The 21889-nt window shown below is 41.7% G+C and overlaps 1 long non-coding RNA gene across 1 annotated transcript in view; it reads left to right on the forward strand.

Moving 5' to 3' along the window:
- LOC142100923 (uncharacterized) overlaps positions 1-21889 on the forward strand; it is a 34690-nt gene that overhangs the window by 12359 nt on the left and 442 nt on the right. The window contains exons 2-3 of the long non-coding RNA XR_012678945.1: positions 260-322; positions 19827-20003. This is a non-coding gene — a long non-coding RNA (uncharacterized LOC142100923). The remainder of the gene's footprint in view (positions 1-259; positions 323-19826; positions 20004-21889) is intronic.

The following is a 21889-nucleotide window of genomic DNA, read 5'->3' on the forward strand; positions in this document are numbered from 1 at the left end:
TTAATGTGCGGGACACCGACAGACCTGTGTCTCAACCAAAGGATGGTGAGTACTGTATAATGGTGCAACTGTTTACCCTTTATGTGCAAGCAGTAATCCAGCAGTATGTAAATGTTTGATTTTTCTGCACATTGCAAACAGAAGTCTGAGCATTTGTAAAAAAAAACAACTATATATATATTTTTTTATTAAGGGTGAATGCTTTTTTGCACTTGAAAAAAATCTTAATATCAAACTTCTCTAATTTTTCTACACACAGCCTCCAATGACAAGCATACAGCACCAGCACTTGCACCAGCAAGCCAGGAGGACTCCTTTGAAGGTAAATCCACCTATGTTTTAGTGGGGTGAACAAATGCTATTAATCATTTACATGTAATGACAAGCACCTATAACTGTTTTTTACCTGATAATGGTTATTAATGGTTTATTTTACATTTTCAAATGAGCATCACAAGGCGCCGTGTAGACCACACCTGAAAGAGACAGTGCAGACGTGGAGTCAGAGGACTTCATAATCTTACAACCCGTCGGCACATTACCAGAGGTTGCGGACTGCACAAAGTCCACAAACTTCCACACCCACCCAACCTCAACCTGCTTCTGTCTCCAGTTTGGCTGAATCAATTCAGCAGTTTAGTAGGGTACAAGGGAATTTGGTGGAATTCCACCAGAATTTCCTGAGAGGTATTCAGTGCCAGCTGACTGAAGGGTTTAGATGCTTGCACAGTATGCAAGACACCCAACAAAGGATGTCTAACACATTGAAACGCATAGATGCCAGCCTGATACAATTAAATACAGGACTAAACAACCTAACTGGGGCTATGCGTGAACTTTCGGAAACTGTTGTATTTGTGTGTAGCCGATCAACGGCACGGCTGACGATGCCCTCTTGATCTGTTGGCAGCACGGTCAGCACAACCCCAAGTCCGTCATTACCCGCTACCCCTGTGCGTAGCAGTGGTAGAATTAGGGGTGGCAGGCGACCATCCTCCAGCCGGGCCAAGTCACCAGGGCCCGCAGCAAAGAAAAAAAAATATTTGTTTTGTGTTTATGGCAAAGTACCCTGTTTTAATTTAACAACACAGACTCTGTTATTTCTGTTTATTTACATTTAGTTAGTTAGTAAATGTTTTCTTTATCCACTCTGGTGTTGTTTACTTGCGTAATCTGGGTATACTTATATTGTTTTTATCATTAAAAAATGCCTAAATAGATATTTCAACAAACATACATATACTCATAAAATAAGGTTAATTGTGTTTTGAGTTTGATGTTGGTTATATAAGAATAGGTAATAATTAAAAACAAGGTTACTGGTAATTACACAATGATGGATGATCCTTTCTATGACCTGCCTCCCCCCTCTGTATTATGAACATCAGCTGCTGGAATAAGCTCACCTGGTTTGTTACTGTATTTTGCCAGTGTTAGGGATATACTTTGGTTTAGGACCAAATTATGCAGCACACAGCACCACAACACCATATCAGCCACCTTACCTGGGACATAGAGACACCACCAGATGTATCAAGCCACATGAATGTGGACATAAAGGCCAAAGGTAAGTTGTATCACCCCTCTATAACAGGTGACATAAACCAGCATTGACACTCATATCCAGATTCATCTTCAGTTAAACACAAATACATGTAGATGATTGCAACACAAAATAAAAACGCCCAAAAAAACAAACAAACCCACGTGGCCTGTGCAGCCTAAGAGGAGCCTGGTGCTTTAGATGTTCCTCTCTCCGTGTCGGTGCTGACTCCAAAATCAGATGTTGCTCCACAACAACCAACAAGACTTTCCAACAAACACCATTTTCAACAACCCTCGGAGTAATGGGCATTCGTGTCCCTTTTTATAGTCCTCATTAGTCTGCATAGACCAATGGCTGATGTGTTTGCTAATCACGCTTATAAAATGTAGCGTGTTGTTGTGCAACAAGTCTGTATGTTGAATGGTGACCGAATCTGAAAATATTAACTGGCCACATCATACAAATAAAATGATTGCCCCACGGGTGATGAAAAAGTAAGCCACTACAATACAATAAATTTGTTATAAAAAAAAAAAGTAGTGACTGCAAGTAGTAGTCACTACAAGTCACTACAAGTCTGTCCTTGGGTTACTCCAGCTTTTATTGTTTTATAGCAATGAATTGTGGAAGTGAAGACCTGTAAGTAGCTCTACTAAAGATCTTCATAATGACAGACACTTGCAGAATATATACACTAGAAAATTACTAGTACAAAAATCACATTATTACTTTAACAATTTTCATCAAACCACTTAAAATTTAGTAAAATTCTGGAAGTTCATTAATAATTTACCCGTGTCATCTTGCCATCAGGAAACTGCTGGTCATAAGAATGATACTGTGCTTTCTGACAAGGATGCTGTTGCCATTGCATTTAATGAACAATTTGTGGTTCGTGCTAGTCCTTTATTGGCAACACATAACCAGAATTCAGATGCCTTATTTTAACATACTTATACAAAACCTCCCCAACAAAATTTCACATTTGCACCAGTATGAGAAGAGGAGGTTGAACACAAGGTTATATACATCACACTATACAACTGGTGTGGGCCAGATGAGTTGCTGTCAAAGTTCCTACACCTCAGTGCCCCAGTCAATACTAAACCTATAATACATTTTATTATGTCATCTGGTCAAAGTTATTCCGATCCACAAAAGTGACAAGTATTGTTTCAAACTATAGACCTGTTTCTTTATTACCTATTTTATACAAACTAATGACAAAATGCATGTAATCACAAAGCAGTTTTTGCAAAACAACACGTGTCCTTAGTCGGTTTTAATTTGACTACCAATCAAACCATTCAACAGAAATGTGGAGCTCTGTAGAAGGCAGTGCAGCCAGATACCTTAGTGAAAACAGGAACTTTAAGTGGCTTTCATCTGAATTGGCTGGAAGAGCAAAAGAGCATATTTTGTGTCAAATTCAAATCACTAAGTTTAAGCCAACTAATTTCCCAACCAATCTCAATTCCTCCTAGACTGGGTCCTATCATCATGCCCTGTCTGAAACCACTGTTCTGGTATACTGCCTAACATTCTTATTGATCATGCAGGAGTTAGTTAGTGTTTTGTGTACATAAAATAAAACTTGTAAAGACCTGTACATAAGAACATTCAAATACTTTGACCTTGGATATTTCCTAGATAACTTAACCAACTGCCCCTGGTATAGAACCAATCTGATACCTGACGTTCTGCATTTAAGTATTTCCGATCAGAGTTCCTAAAATTCTGTGATACCCATACTCCATTCTGCAGAGTCAGAGAAGTATCCAAGGTTAAAGTGTTTGAATGTTCTTATGTACAGGTCTTTACAAGTGTAACTGAATTGAGGTGTTTCAATCAGACCCGTTTCCAGAGGTGTATAAAATCAAGCACCTAACCATGCAGTCTCCATTTGCAAACATTTGTGATACAAAATGGGTCGTTCTGAAGAGCTCAGCGACTTCAGGCGTGGTACTGTGATAGGATGCCACCTTTGCAATAAGACGGTTCGTGAAATTTCATCCCTGCCGGATAATCCACGGTCAACTGTAAGTGATATTATTAAAAAGTGGAAGCGTTTAGAAACAACAACAAGCACGAAGCGGAAGATCACGTAAAATCACAGAGCAGGGTCAATGAATGCTAAGGTGCGTATGCTGATTCCATAGCTGAAGAATTCCGAACTTCCACTGGCATTAATGTAAGCACAAAAACTATGCGGTGAAGCTTAATGGAATGGGTTTCCATGGCTGAGCAGCTGCATGCAAGCCTCACATCACCAAGACCAATGCCAAGCTTTGGATGGAGGGGTGTAAAGCACACAGACACTGGACTGTTGAGCAGTGGAAACATGTTCAGTGGAGTAACGAATCATGATTCTGTTTGGCAGTCAGATGAGCGAGTCTGGGTTTGGCGGATGCCGAGAGAACGTTACCTGCCTGACTGCATTATGCAAACTGTGAAGTTTGGTGTAGGAGGGATCATGGTATGGGGCTGTTTTTCAGGGTTTGGGCTAGGCCCCTTATCTCCAGTGAAAGGCAATCTTAATGCTTCAGCATGCCAAGTCATTTAGGACAATGCTATGCTTCCAACTTTTTGCCAACAGTTTGGGGAAGGCCCTTTTCTATTCCAACATGACTGTGCCCCAGTGCACAAAGCAAGGACTACAAAGACATGGTTTGATGAGTTTGGTGTGGAGGAACATGAGGGGCCTGCACAGAGCCCTGACCTTAACTCCATTGAACACCTTTGAGATGAACTGGAACGGAAATTGCGAGCCAGGCCTTCTCGTCCAACATCAGTGATGGCCTCATAAATGCCCTACAGAATGAATGGCCACAAATTTCCACCGAAACACTCCAACATCTTGTGGAAAGCCTTCCAAGAAGAGTGGAAGCTACTATCGCTGCAAAAGGGGGACCAACTCCATATTATAGTATATGCATTTGAATACAATGTCATTACAGTCCCTGTTGGTGTAATGGTCAAGCGTCTGAATACTTTTGTCCATATAGTATATATTATAACTGAATCAGTTTTCTGGTAAAATAAGCAGTCACCCTAAATGCCATGATATTATGGGGCACACAGGAACTCTATCATTTGTTCCTGAGTATGCAGAAAGCTGGTATAAAATAGAGCTGTACAATGGTTGACATTGCTGTCTCACAGCACTGGTGCCCTATCTGTGTGGAGTTTGTATGTATATATCTCCTCTTCTTTGTGAGGGTTTTCTCCAGGTGCTCTGGTTTCCTCTCACAGACCAACAACATACTGGTGCGTTAATTGACTGCAGACCCTGATGTAGGTGTGGAGTATGGGGAATAATGTGAATTACTAAATATTCTCTGTAAAGTAGAGCTGTTCACTGACCCCCGTGTTTTGGATCTGGATTAACTTTGTGTTTTGGTTTTGGCAAAACCTCTCTCACTTGTTGTGGTTTTGGTTTTGAATCTGTATTTTTTTAGAAAAATAGCTAAAATATGATAAAATCACATAATTTTGCTCTCTTTTTGTTCCTACACTATTATTAACCTCAATAACACTAATTTCCAGTCAATTTTGACCACCTCACAGGTCACAATATTATTTTCATACACTTTCGGACAAAGACTGCAGGAACCTGGCTGGATGCTAAGTGACAGAGCAATGACACAAACACACGGCAATTCATAGCACATCTAGGAAACATTACCACACAGCAGTGGCAGAAAAGAAAAGTGGTGCAAGATGGAATTGTCCTTGGGCCCTCCCACCCACCCTTATGTGAGATATTGAAAAGAACATGTACAGTTTTACAAAGCAAGCACTCCAGCGACAAGCAGTGCCACTTTTGTGGCTGAAGTGCTTGGTTTGTTTGGGCCCCAAATAACAAGCTACCAATAGCTTAGCTGCCTTAAGCCTAACAGTGCTGTCAATGAACTCTACATTAGTAAACCCTGTCTGCTCATGCTTCATCTTTAATCTCCTTCTCCTCTGTGGATACCTCCCTCTCATCCCTGAAGAACTGACAAACTTATGTAGACACAGGAATGGATAATACAACTGGAGTGGCATTAGTTCTGCTTCAGAAAGACTGTGACACAGAACATGTGGGTAGCATGGAATCTGTCATATTGGCATATGCTGCATTGAACAGAGATTTAAATCAATATATAGATGCAGTTGAGGAGGTCGTACTTAAGTTAAAATGTGATCCACTGGATGAGATCCCGGATTTAAGTGCCCTTGTACACGAGAGATACACTGCGCTTCAGATGAATAATACAGAGGAGGCCCTGAAGCAGGACAATAAAAATGTCCAGTTTAAAGAACAGCAAAGAGACCTGAGAAAACAAATGGGTGTGTCACCGGCCCCTGCAGACTAAGCTTTGGAGATGAAGACGAGGAGAACGCCGTCACCCAGAGCACTCCTATAACACAATTGGAGATGGTGAAACCAGTGAAATACAATGTATGTGGTCACACAAATGAGAGAGAAGCAATTCAAAGGCTGATTGAAAACAAACTTCAGATGGGTAAATCTGCCATGTGTCCAAAAATTGGCTGTAATCACTCTGACATGAGTATATTGGATCTTGTTTCAGACAATGCACTAAAAAGAGCAATTGAAATTCACAGCAAAAAGCAAGGTCATCACTGAGCTTTGAATCAGCCCCAATTCCCCCAAAATTTAAATATAGCTAGGTACCTTTGTCGTAAAGTGCAGATTACAAACACTTTGTGCAATACTGATGAAACAGCAGCACAGTGGAAGGTTTCAGTAATACATATATACGTCTATTTAGACATCCATGCTTACATCACTTCTGCAAGCAACATTGTTCTTTGTTAATAAAACTGTTGTCTTTATACCGTTCAAATAAATTAATAATAATCCTCCACCTTTCTTTGGATGTTGATAGTTGATAGTAGGATCAGGTGGAGTTACAGCAGAGGTGTCATGTTTTTTGGTCAATTCTTTTACAGTAGACCAGACTAGATGTCAATATGTTGTGCTGAGTCATCTGCATCATCAATGGGTGTCTTTGAGTTTTGCAAAGCACACAACAGTATATAGCACATATAGGTTACATTGGCACACAGCGGTAGCTGAAAGGAAAAGTGGTGCAAGATGGAATTGACCCATTATGTTGGATTTTAAAAAGGACATGCACACTTTAACAAACCAAGCACTTCAGCGACAAGGAGTACCACTTTTGTGGCTGATGTGCTTGGTTTTTTTGGCTCCCCACAAAACAAGCTAATAATGGGCTTAAGGCACCTAAGGTAACAGTGCTGGTAATGAACTCTACTTTGGCAAGATGTTGTTGTCATTATCTTAGCCTCCTCCTCACTTTCATCAGTGTGTTCATCATTCTCACATATTAATTCATCACCGCTGGAATCCACCATTACAGAAGTCTCTGTATTTTGATGTAATGAGTGGGAAAGGCCTTCCTTGTGGAAATTGTAGTTTATTTTTATGAACATCATCTTTTTCACATTTTGAGGAAGTAGCCTTCGACGCCTATCGCTGACAAGGTTCCCGGCTGTGCTGAAAACTATTTTTGAGTGCACACTGGAGGGTGGGCAGCTTAGGCAGTGCAAAGCAAGTTGGTACATGGGTCTCCAAACTCCCTTTTTTTCTTACAGTATGTAAAGGGACTGTCTGATGTGTCTATTTCTATGCTGTTGTTAAAATAACCCTCCACCATCCTTTGGATGTTGATAGTAGGCTCAAGTGGAGTTATGGCAGAGGTGGCATGTTTTTTGGTTAATTCTTTTAGACCAGACCAGATGTCAAAATGTTGTGCTGAGTCATCTGCATCATCCCTTGGTCTCTTGGGAAAGCTAAGTTTTTTCCTAGCAGCAGTTGACTGAGAAACTGAAGGAGGAGAAACTGTCCTGTTACATAACACTTGAGCAGTCAAGTTGCTCACCAGGAGCTCCTTGCATCTCTTGAGATCTGGGTCAGTTGGAAACAAAGAGAATATATAGCTCTTAAACCTAGGATCAAGCACAGTCACCTAATGTAGTGATCCGATTTCAAGATTTTGATAACTCTTGGATCCTGGCGAAGCGAATAAAGTACTTGATCTACAAGTTCGACATACTTAGCATAATTGCTTTGTTTCATCTCCTCCTTCAGTTTCTCAACCTGCTTTTCCAAAAGTCTAATTAAGGGAATCTCTTGGCTCAAGCTAGCAGTGTCTGAACTCACTTCACAGGTGACTACTTCGAAAGATTTCAGCACCTTCCACAACACGGAAAGTATTCTCCACTGCGCTTGAGCCTTTCCCAATGTCATGGCTTGTGGAGTAAGCGTGGATGTCTTTTAGCTGTTCCTCCATCCTCAGAAGCATATACAGGGTGGAATTCCACCTTGTTACCACCTCTTGATTCAGTTGGTGGCATGGCAGATTAAATTGTTCTTGCAGCTGCTACATGCTATTGCAGAATGGCAGAAATATCCAGATATTTTACGGGCCACAGGCAGCATCTCCTGCATGTCCCTGTCATTTTTCAAAAAACTCTGCACCACCAAGTTGATTGTGTGAGCAAAACAGGGAATGTGATGGAATACACCCAGCTGTAATGAGTTGGGTACGGCTGGACGATGACGGAAAATCCAACAGCGAGAACACCTGCAAGAAAAGAACGATTTCATGACAAAACTACATAAATATTGACAGACTTACCTCCAAAACGACTCTGCAGATATCTGATGGTGGCAGAAGGATGACAGGACCTCCTTCCGACTGGGCAGCTCTCCAGCACCAATGTCTGAAGTCCGTGCTACCTGAATGAATGAAAATTTAAAACGGCAATGTCGGGACCACGCAGGTTAACTGCTTAAACAGTTAACCTGCCTGCCACATTCTTCTGTCGGATTTTTCGTGGTCACCGAAGCGATTACCACCGGCTGTAATGCTCTCACAATATTGGTGGCTTTATCAGAAATGATATATCCTGAGGAGAGTCCAAGTGGGATAAGCCATGTTGCAATGACATCCCTTAGTTTTTGTAACAGATTGTCAGCTGTATGCCTCTTAGTGAGGACGGTGATACACAGAGTAGCCTGCCTCTGACAAATGTGATGTACTTGGGTACATGCTGCTGCTGTTCCTGCTGGTGAAGGCGAATCGCCAACCCAGTGGGCTGTCAGTCATATAATCTCTAGTTTGCCCAGTTCCACTTGTCCATATATCTGTAGTTAAGTGTACAGTGGATAGAATGGCATTTTGTAGCCCAATTATTACATTTTTACAAACCTTGTACAGGTAAGGAATAGCTTTTCTTGTAAAATGGTGTTGTGATAGAATTTGGTGACGGGGACACAAGACCTCAATTAACTGTCTAAAAGCAGCTGCATTAATAGTGGACATTGGATGCAGATCTAATACGAGCATAGTCGCCATGGCGTCTGTGATCTGCTTTGCGACTGGGTGACAGCTTTCATACTTGCTTCCTCTTGCAAAGGATTGTTTAACAGTCAATTGTAAACTACTAGTAGTCTTCTTCTTGGTCTGCTTCTGGGATGAAGATCCACTCCCAGCAGCAGCAGCAGCAGCAGGACTATCGCTCAATAATTCTTCAGGGAAATCATGAATAGTAGAGGAGTCATCTAGCCTTAGCAACTTGGATGCAGGACTGACTCCGATCGCTACAGAGGATATTGATGAGGACAGTGTTGTGGCTGTAGATTGCAGGTGCCGGGATCTAGGTGAGAGAAGGGAGCTAGCTGATGCTGGACTGCTTGTTATTTTTTTAGCATAATTTTGAGATTTTCCCAACAGCTTGCCATGAACTCGCTTCGAAATGGCATAACATGGATGAGATTCCTAGATGGTTAAGGTCCCTACTTCTACTGACTGTTGCTTTACAAATGGCTAGACAACTGTTGTCAGGATTTGGGTAAAAATAATTCCACACATAAGAGGTGGATTTTTTGGTCTTATGCCTTATCATGTGCAAGAACTGCTTCCACTGGTGCAGGACTTACACAAACAACATCATCCTCATCAACATCCTCATTAGCGCCATCGTCAGCTACACAAATATGGTGCCAGCAGCTGCTTAGTGCTCCTGCTCTTCTGTGGACTGATGTGAATCCATTTTGATGACATAGTACAAATGTGAATGTAGACTTTTAATAACACTGCCAGCTCTATTATTATAATTTCGGTTTCAGCACTGAAAACTGCCACCTCTCCTGTTTCTGGGTGAGCTATGGTACAATACAATGTCACTGGAGACTTTTAATTACACTGCCAGCTCTATAATGTGTCTTTCAGCACTGAAAACTGCCACCTCTCCTGTTTTTGGGTGAGCTATGGCACAATAAAATGTCACTGGAGACTTTTAAAAACACTGCCAGCCCTATTATTACAATTTTGCTTTCAGCACTGAAAACTGCCATCTCTCCTGTTTCTGGGTCAGCTATTGCACAGTAAACTGTCGCAGGAGACTTTTAAAAACACTGCCAGCCCTATTATTACAATTTTGCTTTCAGCACTGAACATTGCCAACTCTCATGTTTCTGGGTGAGCAATGGCACAGTAGAATGTCACTGGAGACTTTTAATAACACTGCCAGCCCTATAATGTGTCTTTCAGCACTGAAAACTGCCACCTCTTCTGTTTCTGTGTGAGCTATGTCACAGTACAGTGTCACTGGAGACTGCCAATAACACTGCCACCCCTCCTCTTTCTCTTTCTTTAATGACGCATCCGCGAAGTTCGGATGGGCTCGGTTCTCTGAGAACCAAGCCCGAGCATCTGTACTGTAAAGTGCTATGTAATATGGTGCTGTTACCTTCTTGGCTCCAAGTCTTGTCTCATTGAACTACTGCTACTCTTGGAGACGGAGTAATCACTTCAGCCAGTGATTAGTAATTGGCTGGCCTTCTGTCAGCTCGTTTTACAATCCTATCTCCTGAGTTCAGAGTAGTGGCATGGAGCATGTGAACAATCTGGTGTTTGACTTGCAAGCGTGTACAACATGAAAGGATAAGTAAATAAACATATTCAAGTACTCTTTTATATATAGCTGCTTCAGCTGGCCGTTGGAACAACATCCTGAGAACAGCCAGAGTACAAACAGCTTGGGGTCAGCACATAAATATTCTGAACATTATAGTGTGCATTTAAAACCTGTCTTCATCTTCTTTTGCCTGTGTAACATTTATAATCCCTATATGAAAGCTTACCCCTAACCCAAATTAATTTATTTAATACAGGCCTGCCCAACCTGCGGCCCTCCAGATGTTGTGAAACTACAATCCCCAGCATGCTTTGCCAGTAGACAACCTGTTGATAGCTGGAAGGGCATGCTGGGACTTGTAGTTTCACAACATCTGGCCGCAGGTTGGACAGGCCTGATTTAATATGATTAAAATGAAATATGTTATGTTAAAGAGGAAGTATTTTTCCAGTTCAGGCAATACCTGTTGGAGTTTAACATCACCTTACAAAGCATAGATGAGGTATGTCCAAACTGGACAACATACAGAATGGGTGATATAGATTATTGTTATTATTATTATCCTTTATAAAGTGCAGTCATATTATGTAGCTCAAAGGGAAAGAAAGGACAGAAAATGTGTCTTGACCCACAAGACACATTTTCTGTCCTTTCTTTCTTTTTGGTCAATTAAATTGTTGTGTGGGTGCACCTCTCCCCTAATACTTATGAGGACTGTGGTCAGTATGAAATAAGGGAGTACCAATTTAATATGAATTTTTGAGGAGGAGTGGGGTCTGCCCATTGCGATATTATGTAGCTCAGTATATTGAGGGGATTATGACACAAATTACATAAAGTGACATGAAACAGGAGGTAAAGATGACCCTACACAAATGATCTTGCGATCCCCCAGCCAATTCATCACCCTTCCCCCAGCCAATTCATCACCCCCATTAACAATTTAATCAACCCCCAACGGCCAGTTTTGGACACCCCCAGCCATTTCTTCACCCATCTAGCCAGTCATTTCATCACCCAGCCAACTCATCACCTCCCTCAGCCATCTCATCAGCCTCCCGTGGCCAATTCATTCAGTCCGAGTGTGGGTGGTTCTTAGTTCAATCTGAGCGAATACTAAATTAACAGGCAGCTAGCAGTAATCGGATTTGCTGTCAGGCAGTGTGCTATAGCAACTGTCGGGACCGCCCCCCTTTAGACCAGGGCCAGCCCCGATAATTCTAGTCAGCCCCAGGAGCGCTTGCCACATATATTAAAATGAAAAACATGAGGTGCTAAAAATGTAGCCCTCCACATACAAGTATATGGAGGGCTACAATATATGCCCTAATGCAGTGATAGGCAACCTGATACACTTCAGAGATGGCATAGAGGGACTCTCTAACCTTCAAAAGGAACGTGCATTACTTTAAATCTCAGTAATAAGTCAGAACAGTACATGTAATGAAAGGAAGAGACATAGCTCTGTAATAACATAGCAGGAATTTTAAATTAAAACAAATCTGACAATAAAGCAGGTAGCTAGCTGAGGTTGATAAATCCATTTCTCCCCTTTAGCACCATTTTCATGCACACCCTCTTTGTTTTTTGTTCTTCTTCCGCAAATACATAAGCCTTGGTTGTAGGGTTGTTTACCTATTTTCTACAGATTTCATGATCCTCCTTCTCATCATCAATAATTCAGCCCACATCAACACAAATCATATCCTCAGTGTCTGCAGAGCTCCCTCCATCACTCCCCCTAGTGCCAGCTTAGAGGTAATACCAGTGAGACAGTTGCCTCAGTCCCAAATTTGAGTGGGCCCCCAGTGATTGAAAAATATAAATCTTAAAACATGTTAGAGACAGCGCAGCCACCGCTATCACTAATATGTAAGGTAAGACAGGACATTCCGCTACCACATTGTGTTTAAATACAGTAGCATAACAAATAACAGATTCTTTACTGTCTTTTGTTATCAACTCCAGGGAGCATTTCTCCCAAGTAGCCTCAGAAAGTAAAGAAATAAACATGTTTTCATTTTCTTTTTTAACGACTGTTTACATGTACCAATGAGTTGTAGCTTAATCTAGACATAATGAAAAAAGAAGAAACAATTTTTTTTAGTAGAGCAGACTCTGGGTTTTGTTACAATGAGCAACTTTGACATCTGCACAAGGGATTTCATGAGACCTTGGTCTTAAAAAATGTTTTCAGAATTCCAGTAGTCTGCATATAATGCAGTCAGAATCACATGGTCAACTCTGCTTTGCGGTTACTGATAGTCTTGTATCATGTGTCAACCTAATGATGGCTAACAAGAAAGTGATAGTTTTACTATGAAGGCTGTAGGAGAAGTGGCGGTATGGCATACCACAGTATACACCCAGGTGAGGGCTGGACAATTTTAGCCCGGGGGTACAAGACTCAACTCAGCGGCCTATTTTAAAGGATAAACAATGCAGGTGGCCCTAGGACCAAGCCCAAGGTCGCCCACTATAGGACCGTCCCGGGGGGGGCAGGTGCCACCCAGCCCAGCCTGCCCATGTATACACCCCTACTTCCACCACTAATGATAATAATAATAATGTAGGCTGGGAAACACTCAATGTGTGGAAAAATGAAAGTAAGAAAAAAGTTGAAATAAGATAAACCTTTCAAAATTGTGTTATTTTCATTGCGTATGTGCTTACTTGCATATGTAGGTGTTTATTCAGTTAACATTTTGCCTAGATAGAAAATCTGTCACATTTACACAATTAACATTAAAGAGAAATGTGAACAAACATATAGCTAAGCACTGTATATTAACTGTGTTACAGCTGTATAATTTCTTGTCCATACATATTTTTGCATGTCTGCATGACGGTAGCCACCTTTTTGGAATTAATAAGAGCTTGCCCATCCTAATACTGGCAGGGACATTGTGATAATCTGTCTGTAACATCATCAAACTGGATGGTCAAGTCTAGCTTCCAAGAGATGCTCCTGATTTATACCGGAGCTTAGGGGTATATTTACTAAACTGCGGGTTTGAAAAAAAATGGAGATGTTGCCTATAGCAACCAATCAGATTTTAGTTAGCATTTATTTAGTACATGCTACAAAATGACACTAGAACCAATTGGTTGCTTAGGGCAACATCTCCACTTTTTCAAACCCGCAGTTTAGTAAATATACCCCTTAGTGTCAGGAGCTTTATCCAAATCCACAACTCATTTCAGTTATGCAGGAAATACCAGTCATATTTGGAAGGTTACATTTTTAGAGGTCTCTCAAAACTGCATAACAGGTAAACTTAAAATATAAATCACAGGTTGTGATTTAGTTAGTTTGGAAGGTAGTTTTACATATTTTAATTATGGTGTAATTTTAAATAATAATAAACTACTATTTGTTTAGGCAGATTTGGTAAGTGTTATTTGTTAGGTTGATACTTTAGTTTGTTACTAGTTAATACCTAGCTATCGAATTTAATCTTTTGGCTGATTTTATATTAATGTCTGAGCGCTGAGCCTACAGTTAGAGCTGTGCCACAGATACAGAGTTGGGAACTGACTTAGGGGGTAAATGTATCAAGCTGCGAGTTTCCGGCGGGTTTGAAAAGTGGAGATGTTGTCTATAGCAACCAATCAGATTCTTGTTATCATTTCTTTAGTACATTCTACAAAATGACAGCTAGAATCTGATTGGTTGCTATAGGCAACATCTCAACTTTTCAGACCCATCGTGAAACTCGCAGTTTGATACTTTTATCCGTTAGTGTTTAATTAATTTGTAATTCATTCAAATGTGCGCATAAAATTTAGGGGCTCGTGTTGAGTTGGAAGCAAACGATGTATTAGCGTGAAATACATTTTTTTACTTTTGCACATTCCCACAAAGCACTAGTTATGTTTGCAGCCGTATGTAGACTGAGGCGCATCTTACACTTCCGGCCGCGTGTTGGAGCAAATGCGATTTATGTAGACTGAGATGTGTATGTGCCTGTCAGGAGACTGGAAACTTGCAGGTGCGCAATCACTGGTGTAAGTTATAAACTGATAGTGATGACCATTAGGTCCAGCTCAACATATTATTATTATTATTATCGTTTATTTGTTAGGCGCCACAAGGTTTCTGCAGCGCCGTACACAGTACGAACAGAAGACTATACAGGGTAAAACAGTACAGAACAATAAACACAAAGTACCAGAAACTCCAGGCAGGCAAATACAGTAGAGACGGAGCGGAAGAACAGGTATGGAGACTGGAGGGAAGAGGGCCCTGCTCATACGAGCTTACATCCTAAGGGAGGGTAAACAAATCAGGTACATAAGGGAGCCAGTGAAGCAAAGGGGAGAGAAAAAAGGGGCCAGGGGAGAAACAGAAGAGATGAGAGGTTAAGTGGATGGTTGGTAGGCCTTAAGGAACAGGTGAGTTTTAAGTGCCCGCTTGAAGGAGCACAGATTGGGAGAGAGACGGATGGAGCAAGGGAGGTCATTCCAGTGAAGGGGGGCAGCACGGGAGAAGGAGCACAGATTGGGAGAGAGACGGATGGAGCGAGGGAGGTCGTTCCAGTGAAGGGGAACATAGCCATATAAGATGTGGGGGGTTTTGGGATGTAATTTTCATCTGTGTTTTAAATGGAAATTGCGTCCAACTCTATATGAGACCCTCAGTTACATTAACATTATATGTGTAATGTGAGTCATATGTATCTCAAGGTATGTCCAACACAAAGTACATACCATAGATTTGTGGCTTGACATTATTAGTTATAAATATAAATGGGGCAGGAACTGATGTGAGTGAGTTCTCTATACAGTGCTGCGGAATTACTGGTGCTATATAAATAAATGATGATGATGATAAATGTATTGCTTTAGTCATACACAATATAATATAATGAAGCGTCTTATAGACAAGAGAGAGTAGTGTCTCTTGTGGGGAATCTTCTTCCCTGCAATAGTACAATTGAGACAGACAAAATATGAAATCCGAATAGATGGTCACAAATTGACATAATATAGCCAAGACGTTAATGAATAAAGTATCAGCTGAAGGGGGCATTACACAAACAGCCACTCATTAGCAGCTTCTGGTGTTGTCATTATTATAATCATATATTTTAACACCTGGCCTCTAGTACCTGAAAAATATATGACTCCTTATAAACTTATCTGGGAATGCATTCACGTCTTATTAGGCCTGGGGGCATGCTACACTTACATAAAACAGTATTTTTCTTCCTTAACCATTGTGAAACACAGATAAAAAGGGGGAACAACATACTTCCTCCTGTGAGCGGGTTACTTGTTATGTTCTGGCAGTCCTTTGATTAATGTATAAACGTTGAATGATTTGTTCCAAGTTTATTTTGCTGAGACTAAGTTACAGTATTCTAAGCATCAGTCAGTTGTAAGGCTAGGTACACACTGGAGGTTTTTCAGCCAATCATCGGGCCAATCAGCCACTATATACGATCGTTCGGTCAGATATCACGTTAGTGTGTATACTCACACGATGAACGACAGTCGTTCTAAAGTGCTAGGAGCTGCCGGTGAGTGATGGCTGGAAAAGGCTGCAGCTCTGCCTCAGTCTCTCTCTCTCAGTCCTGGGGGAGGAGGTCGGGTGCCTCATGAGAGACTCTGCTGTGGTGAGCAACTATATTACTGTGCTTGGTATGTGTCTGGGACGAAAGGTTCCACACTTCAGAGAGGGTGTTGGAGAATGTTTAGCTAGCACCGGACAGGCAAGGTTTTTATTCATGTTTTTGTTTATCTTTGTATTTATACCGCAACCTTAGACTTACGTGATTATTGCTGCTGTTTACCGCCATCTACTCCAGGGGATGGTACCTGACCCCCTCACACGGTCACAGTATGCACTCATGTTCGCGATCTCCATAGAGTTTACAGAGCCATGATCTTTTCAGCCAATGCCGGCAATGAACATGTCCTGGTGACTTAATGTAGAGAGTGCTGTAGATGGAATAATTAGTTCTGAGACTGAATGTTTCGTTTCAGAGTCACAGAAGCTAACAAAATTTGTAAGGACATGTGAATAGCTATAACAAGGCGGTTTTTATCACTGTGACAGGAATGAGTGACTATTGTGCTTGTATAAATGACTAGAGGACCAGATGAAGAGCACAGATCCAGAGGCGGGCTGGCCCTAGGCCCAGGGGGGCAGCGTTCCCCCGGGCCGCTCGGTCAGACCGCTATTAGGGCCGGGGGGTAGGCCGGCCGGGTGCAATATAGCACATTTTCATCGGCGGCCGCATCTGATATGTGGCCGCTTCAGCGCACAGATGGCTGCATCACATGACAGGCGATGCGGCCGCGTCATCAATGATGCGGCCGCATCCCGTTTCATGCGATGCGGTCGCCTGTGTGCCCCCCGGGCTTCCCTCTCCCAGCCCGCGCCTGCACAGATCTGAAGGTAAATTGTGTGTAGTGTGTACGCATGAATCACCCGAATGGTCGGCTCTTCTGTCGTAGGTACAATCGTTGTAGATAACAGATTGGTCGGTAAATTCTCCAGTGTGTACCTAGACTTAATAATGGTTAAGAGTCTTTATTTATCTATCAACAAATGTGTTAGTGTTCTCCAGCAAATACATGCTTTGCCTGAAAGTGTCTTTTCTCCAGCAAGTAGATCATTGGGACCTCAACCTTTGGTTTTTGGATCTTCCCCAACCAAGGCCTTAACAACCAAATCTTAACAACATTATGGGCCCCCGGGCAAAGCAGTGCACCGGGGCCCCTTGATATAGATATAGATATATAGATACAGATATAGATATAGATAGATACAGATAGATAGATGTACTTGCTCAGTGACCCTTGAAGGTTTTTTTGCAGGTTTTTTTCTTTTGCAGGATTATTTATTCTCATTAAGAGCCGTGTCTATGGGGCCCCCTTGCCCGTGGGGCCCCCGGGCAGCTGCCCATCGTGCCCAATGGAAAAGATGGCTCCCTGTCCCCAACCATGTCTTATATAAGTACATTGTGAAATGGGAGCTTCCTGAACAATAAAAAAATCGACACAAGCCGTACATTTTTTTGTATAGCCCTTTTAACCTCAACCGTGTTAAAAGCATAAAAAATGTATGAGTACATAAGGTCACGCACAGCCTGCACGTGCTCCTCAGTTTGGTGTGATGTGCTCAATTCACACATCAAAGCATACTTCTTGTGAACATAGAAATCAGCAATACAGTCATTTAGTGAATATGGAGAGAAACAACATAAGCACAGCTACAAATATAATGTCTTGCAGGTCAAACAGGAGGATACTGCTGAAAACACATTCCATAGTCGAACATCTGGCAAGCTGCTCTGCTAGGCATGTTTTGCTTTCATAGAACAAAAATAATTCAGATGTTTAAGACTTTTTTTTTGTTTGTACCTTGAGAAATTGACGGTGTCAGCGCTGCTTTCAATTCCTATTAATCAAAACATGCTGTCATTTCAGATCTCTTTTCTTTAACCTATCAACTGCTAGAGGACTGGCAATTCTTTGCCATACAATTAATTTCAGGTGCTCTGGTAGTTGATGGGTTTCAGATGTCGTACAGATGCCAACATCTGGGTGAGTTTAATAGACCCCAACTCCTCAGGTTTTCCTGGAAACGGGCATACTGTCACCACGGGAGGTAGATCTTCACGTCTGCATATATAACAAACTGACAGTGGGGCAAAGATGATTTACACAAAAGTATATCTATGTTGAAGTATTCCGAAAGCAATAAGAATGTTATTCCTGTTGTGTTCAGTGTCTGCTGTGACTCATACACCACATACATTGCTGTTTGGGAGACCAAGCACACAAGACAATTGCATAGTGTCAACGGATGTGCTAATTCTTTTTTACTTATCTTTTATCTTCATTTAAAATGTTTAGTAACGTTATGTAAAACGTACATTTGGACTCATGCCTTCATTTTATATTGTTCCAGATATATTATCAGGATCCATTCAGATCTTTTTCCAGTTTCCACCTATAAACTTCATCATCATCATCATCATCATTTATTTATATAGCGCCTGCAAATTCCGTAGCGCTTTACAATTGGGAACAAACATTAATAAAACAATACTGGGTAATACATACATACAGAGAGGTAAGATGACCCTGCTCGCAAGCTTACAATCTATGGGACAATGTGTGAGTTTGATACACAAGGGCATGTGCTACATCATATTGCACTCTGGACCAGCTAGAATGCAAAGGTAAAAGTATTGAGTGGGCTGTGTGTGTACCAATGTTGGTCAGAGGGTTGTTGTCTTGTGTTAGCTGTTTAGAGGGTGGTAATAGGTTAACCTAGGGAGATTAAGAGGGTGGTAGAGGAATATTATAAGCTTGTCTGAAGAGGTGGGTTTTCAGAGAACGCTTGAAGGTTTGGAGACTAGAGGAAAGTCTTACTGTGCGAGGAAGGGAATTCCACAAAGTGGGTGCAGCCCGAAAAAAGTCCTGCAACCGAGAATGGGAGGATGTGATGAGAGTGGAAGAGAGAAGCAGATCTTGTGCAGAACAGAGGTGTCGAGTAGGGAGATATTTTGAGACAAGTGAGAAAATGTATGTCGGTCAATTCTGTTGACGGCCTTGTATGTTAGTAGAAGAATTTTATATTGGATTCGTTGAAATACAGGCAACCAATGTAGAGACTGATAGAGTGGCTCAGCAGAGGAATAACGGTTTGTAAGGAAAATCAATCTAGCCGCTGCGTGCAAAATAGATTGTAGGGGTTCTAGTCTGACTTTGGGAAGACCAGTAAGGAGGGAATTGCAGTAGTCGATGCAGGAGATAATGAGTTCATGAATTAAGGTTTTTGCGGTGTCTTGTGTTAGATATGTGCGTATTCTGGAAATGTTCTTTAGATGTATGTAACATGATTTAGATATGGCGTTGATGTGGGGAATAAATGATTGTTGTGAGTTGTGGGAACCACGTACACATTTGTTTTTGATACAATATTATCAGAGTAGGTTCTACATTTACATGCAGTTACATGTGCTGCATTATTTATCTGCATACATGTATTTTTTCACGCATTGACTATAGTAATGTAAAAAAAAAATGCATTTATTTTACATTATGGGAATGTCGGAACTTGTGTGCCCAGACAAACACATCTACAGGAAGCAATAGGGAAGAGCTAAAGAGAATCCGGACAGGGTGATTGCCCCAAGCAATCAGCATGTCAGACAGCTAACGCCAACATCTTTAAATCAATATGTACTAGCATTGTAGTAAATCACATACACTGCACAGATACTGCACATAACCATCCTTCAGCAATATCTAAGTTTACTACAGTGGTGCCCAAATGGAGTTTGATAATGTGGATTCATTTTCCTAGAACAAAGGACTTCCATAGAGACTTCTACATATCTGCAGATTTTGAGCACATTGTGCACTCTGTGAATGCCCAGAGCCGGGAGATACGGCCATGAACGCACTCCTTTTCCATGCGCAGATGAACGCAAAGGACACTAACTACAGCCTAAGATTTCGGGAAGTGAACTGGGCGGGGAGGGTATGTTTTGCCATAGTGAATATTCAGTAGGGGCGCGCCAAACTTAAATGCATGAAGCAACGTCCGGACATGGCCGAATCCAGCTCTGTGCGTCTGTGTTTTTCTGCCGTATCTCTTGCTCCAGCTACAGGACTAGTCTAAGTCCTGATCGGTAGTGATGACAGTCTCGTATGCATGCTGTAACATGTGTTTGCAATCATAAGCAACTGTAAAAATGTATTTTATTCTCAGTAGACATTAGCAACATTCTAATAAATGTGTTTCTTGGGGCGGGGACTTCTTTTTTCTTACAGGTTTAAAATGAATGCCTTTATTAGTAACAGGTAATAATAATGCAAGATTTATTTATTTTTCCTGTGTATGCTCTTTTGCGAATTTACACTCCACATAGGTATTGGACGCATCCCGCTGCATCTGGTGTAGTGGTGCACAGCAGACATGCCCATGATTTCAAAAGCACGCGCATCTTGAGATCCGTGCCTTGATGAATTCAGGCAGACGCAAAGCCTCAATACGTGCGTGTAGCACGGAACACAGTTTGCGCTCCGAATACGTGCCTTGATGAATCAGGCCCGCAGTGTGTATCCTTTTAGGAAAGGCATTCATCACTAAAGTCGACTGTCAATCTTTAATATGACCAATAGCACTCTGGCTAAACATTTTTACAAGATAAAAGCCAGAACTACGTGTGTGTAGCAGAGTGCTTTCTTCTCCTCAGACTTGTGGTATTATTTATTATTACCGTATTTTTCGCTCCATAAGACGCACCTGACCATAAGACGCACCTAGTTAAATCGTGGCTTTTGCAGAAACCGCAAAACAAAACTATGACTAAATTTTTGAAACATATAAACAGCATCCAGTGAGTGCTCTTTAAATTAGCAGACTCTAAGATCTTAACTTCATATCATGATATGTAGGAAAGCTTTCTCATTTCATATAACCAAGTATGGTGAAATCCTGTATTGGTATGGATATATATAGCATCCGTAAATATCCTCAGAAAATGATTAATTTAGATAACTCCACAGTCATTATATACTTTGAATCCGGCTATGTAACACTTAGGGCTAGATTTACTAAGCTGCGGGTTTGAAAAAGTGGGGATGTTGCCTATAGCAACCAATCAGATTCTAGCTTTCATTTATTTAGTACCTTCTACAAAATGACAGCTAGAATCTGATTGGTTGCTATAGGCAACATCCCCACTTTTTCAAACCCGCAGCTTAGTAAATCTAGCGTGAATCAAGTAATACAGACAGCCTTCCTCCCTATAAGGGATATGAGGAGTACCACTTGTTCAACAGTCCTAGCGGTAATAGCCCGCAATATATTTAGGCAAAAAAGGCTTACCCGCTTCTGGGAGATGTAAATAATATTGTTCACCAGCGGCTCTTGAATTCGGCTATTCCTTTAGGTGGTGCGCACCAAACTAATCTGTCCGGACAGAGAATCACTCCCGATAACGATGGTTCCTCTTGTGAGCAAAAGTTTTATATACCTCCAATTCAATCTCATCCGTTCCCCGTTCTAACAGCTAAGGCTGCCGGCGGCTGCACACTATATGCAGGTCCGCTCGGCAGTGACAGTGTGCTGCCCGGCTGCTCTGATTGTGTTTAAAACACAATCAGAGCAGCCGGGCAGCACACTGTCACTGCCGAACGGACCTGCACGTACTGTGCAGCAGTCGGCAGCAAGTCCCTGCCCCGATCCCCCCCCCCCCCCCCCCGCCCCCTGGATCCGCTACTGCCCCATGGTAGCGTCTTGCCAGCAGTATTCGCTCCATAAGACGCACACACTTTTCCCCCCACTTTTTTGGGGGGGAAAAGTGCGTCTTATGGAGCGAAAAATACGGTATATAGCAGAAAGACTACTGTACAACTGGC

Source organism: Mixophyes fleayi, chromosome 9 (assembly GCF_038048845.1).
Source record: "Mixophyes fleayi isolate aMixFle1 chromosome 9, aMixFle1.hap1, whole genome shotgun sequence".
Classification (NCBI taxonomy): domain Eukaryota; kingdom Metazoa; phylum Chordata; class Amphibia; order Anura; family Limnodynastidae; genus Mixophyes; species Mixophyes fleayi.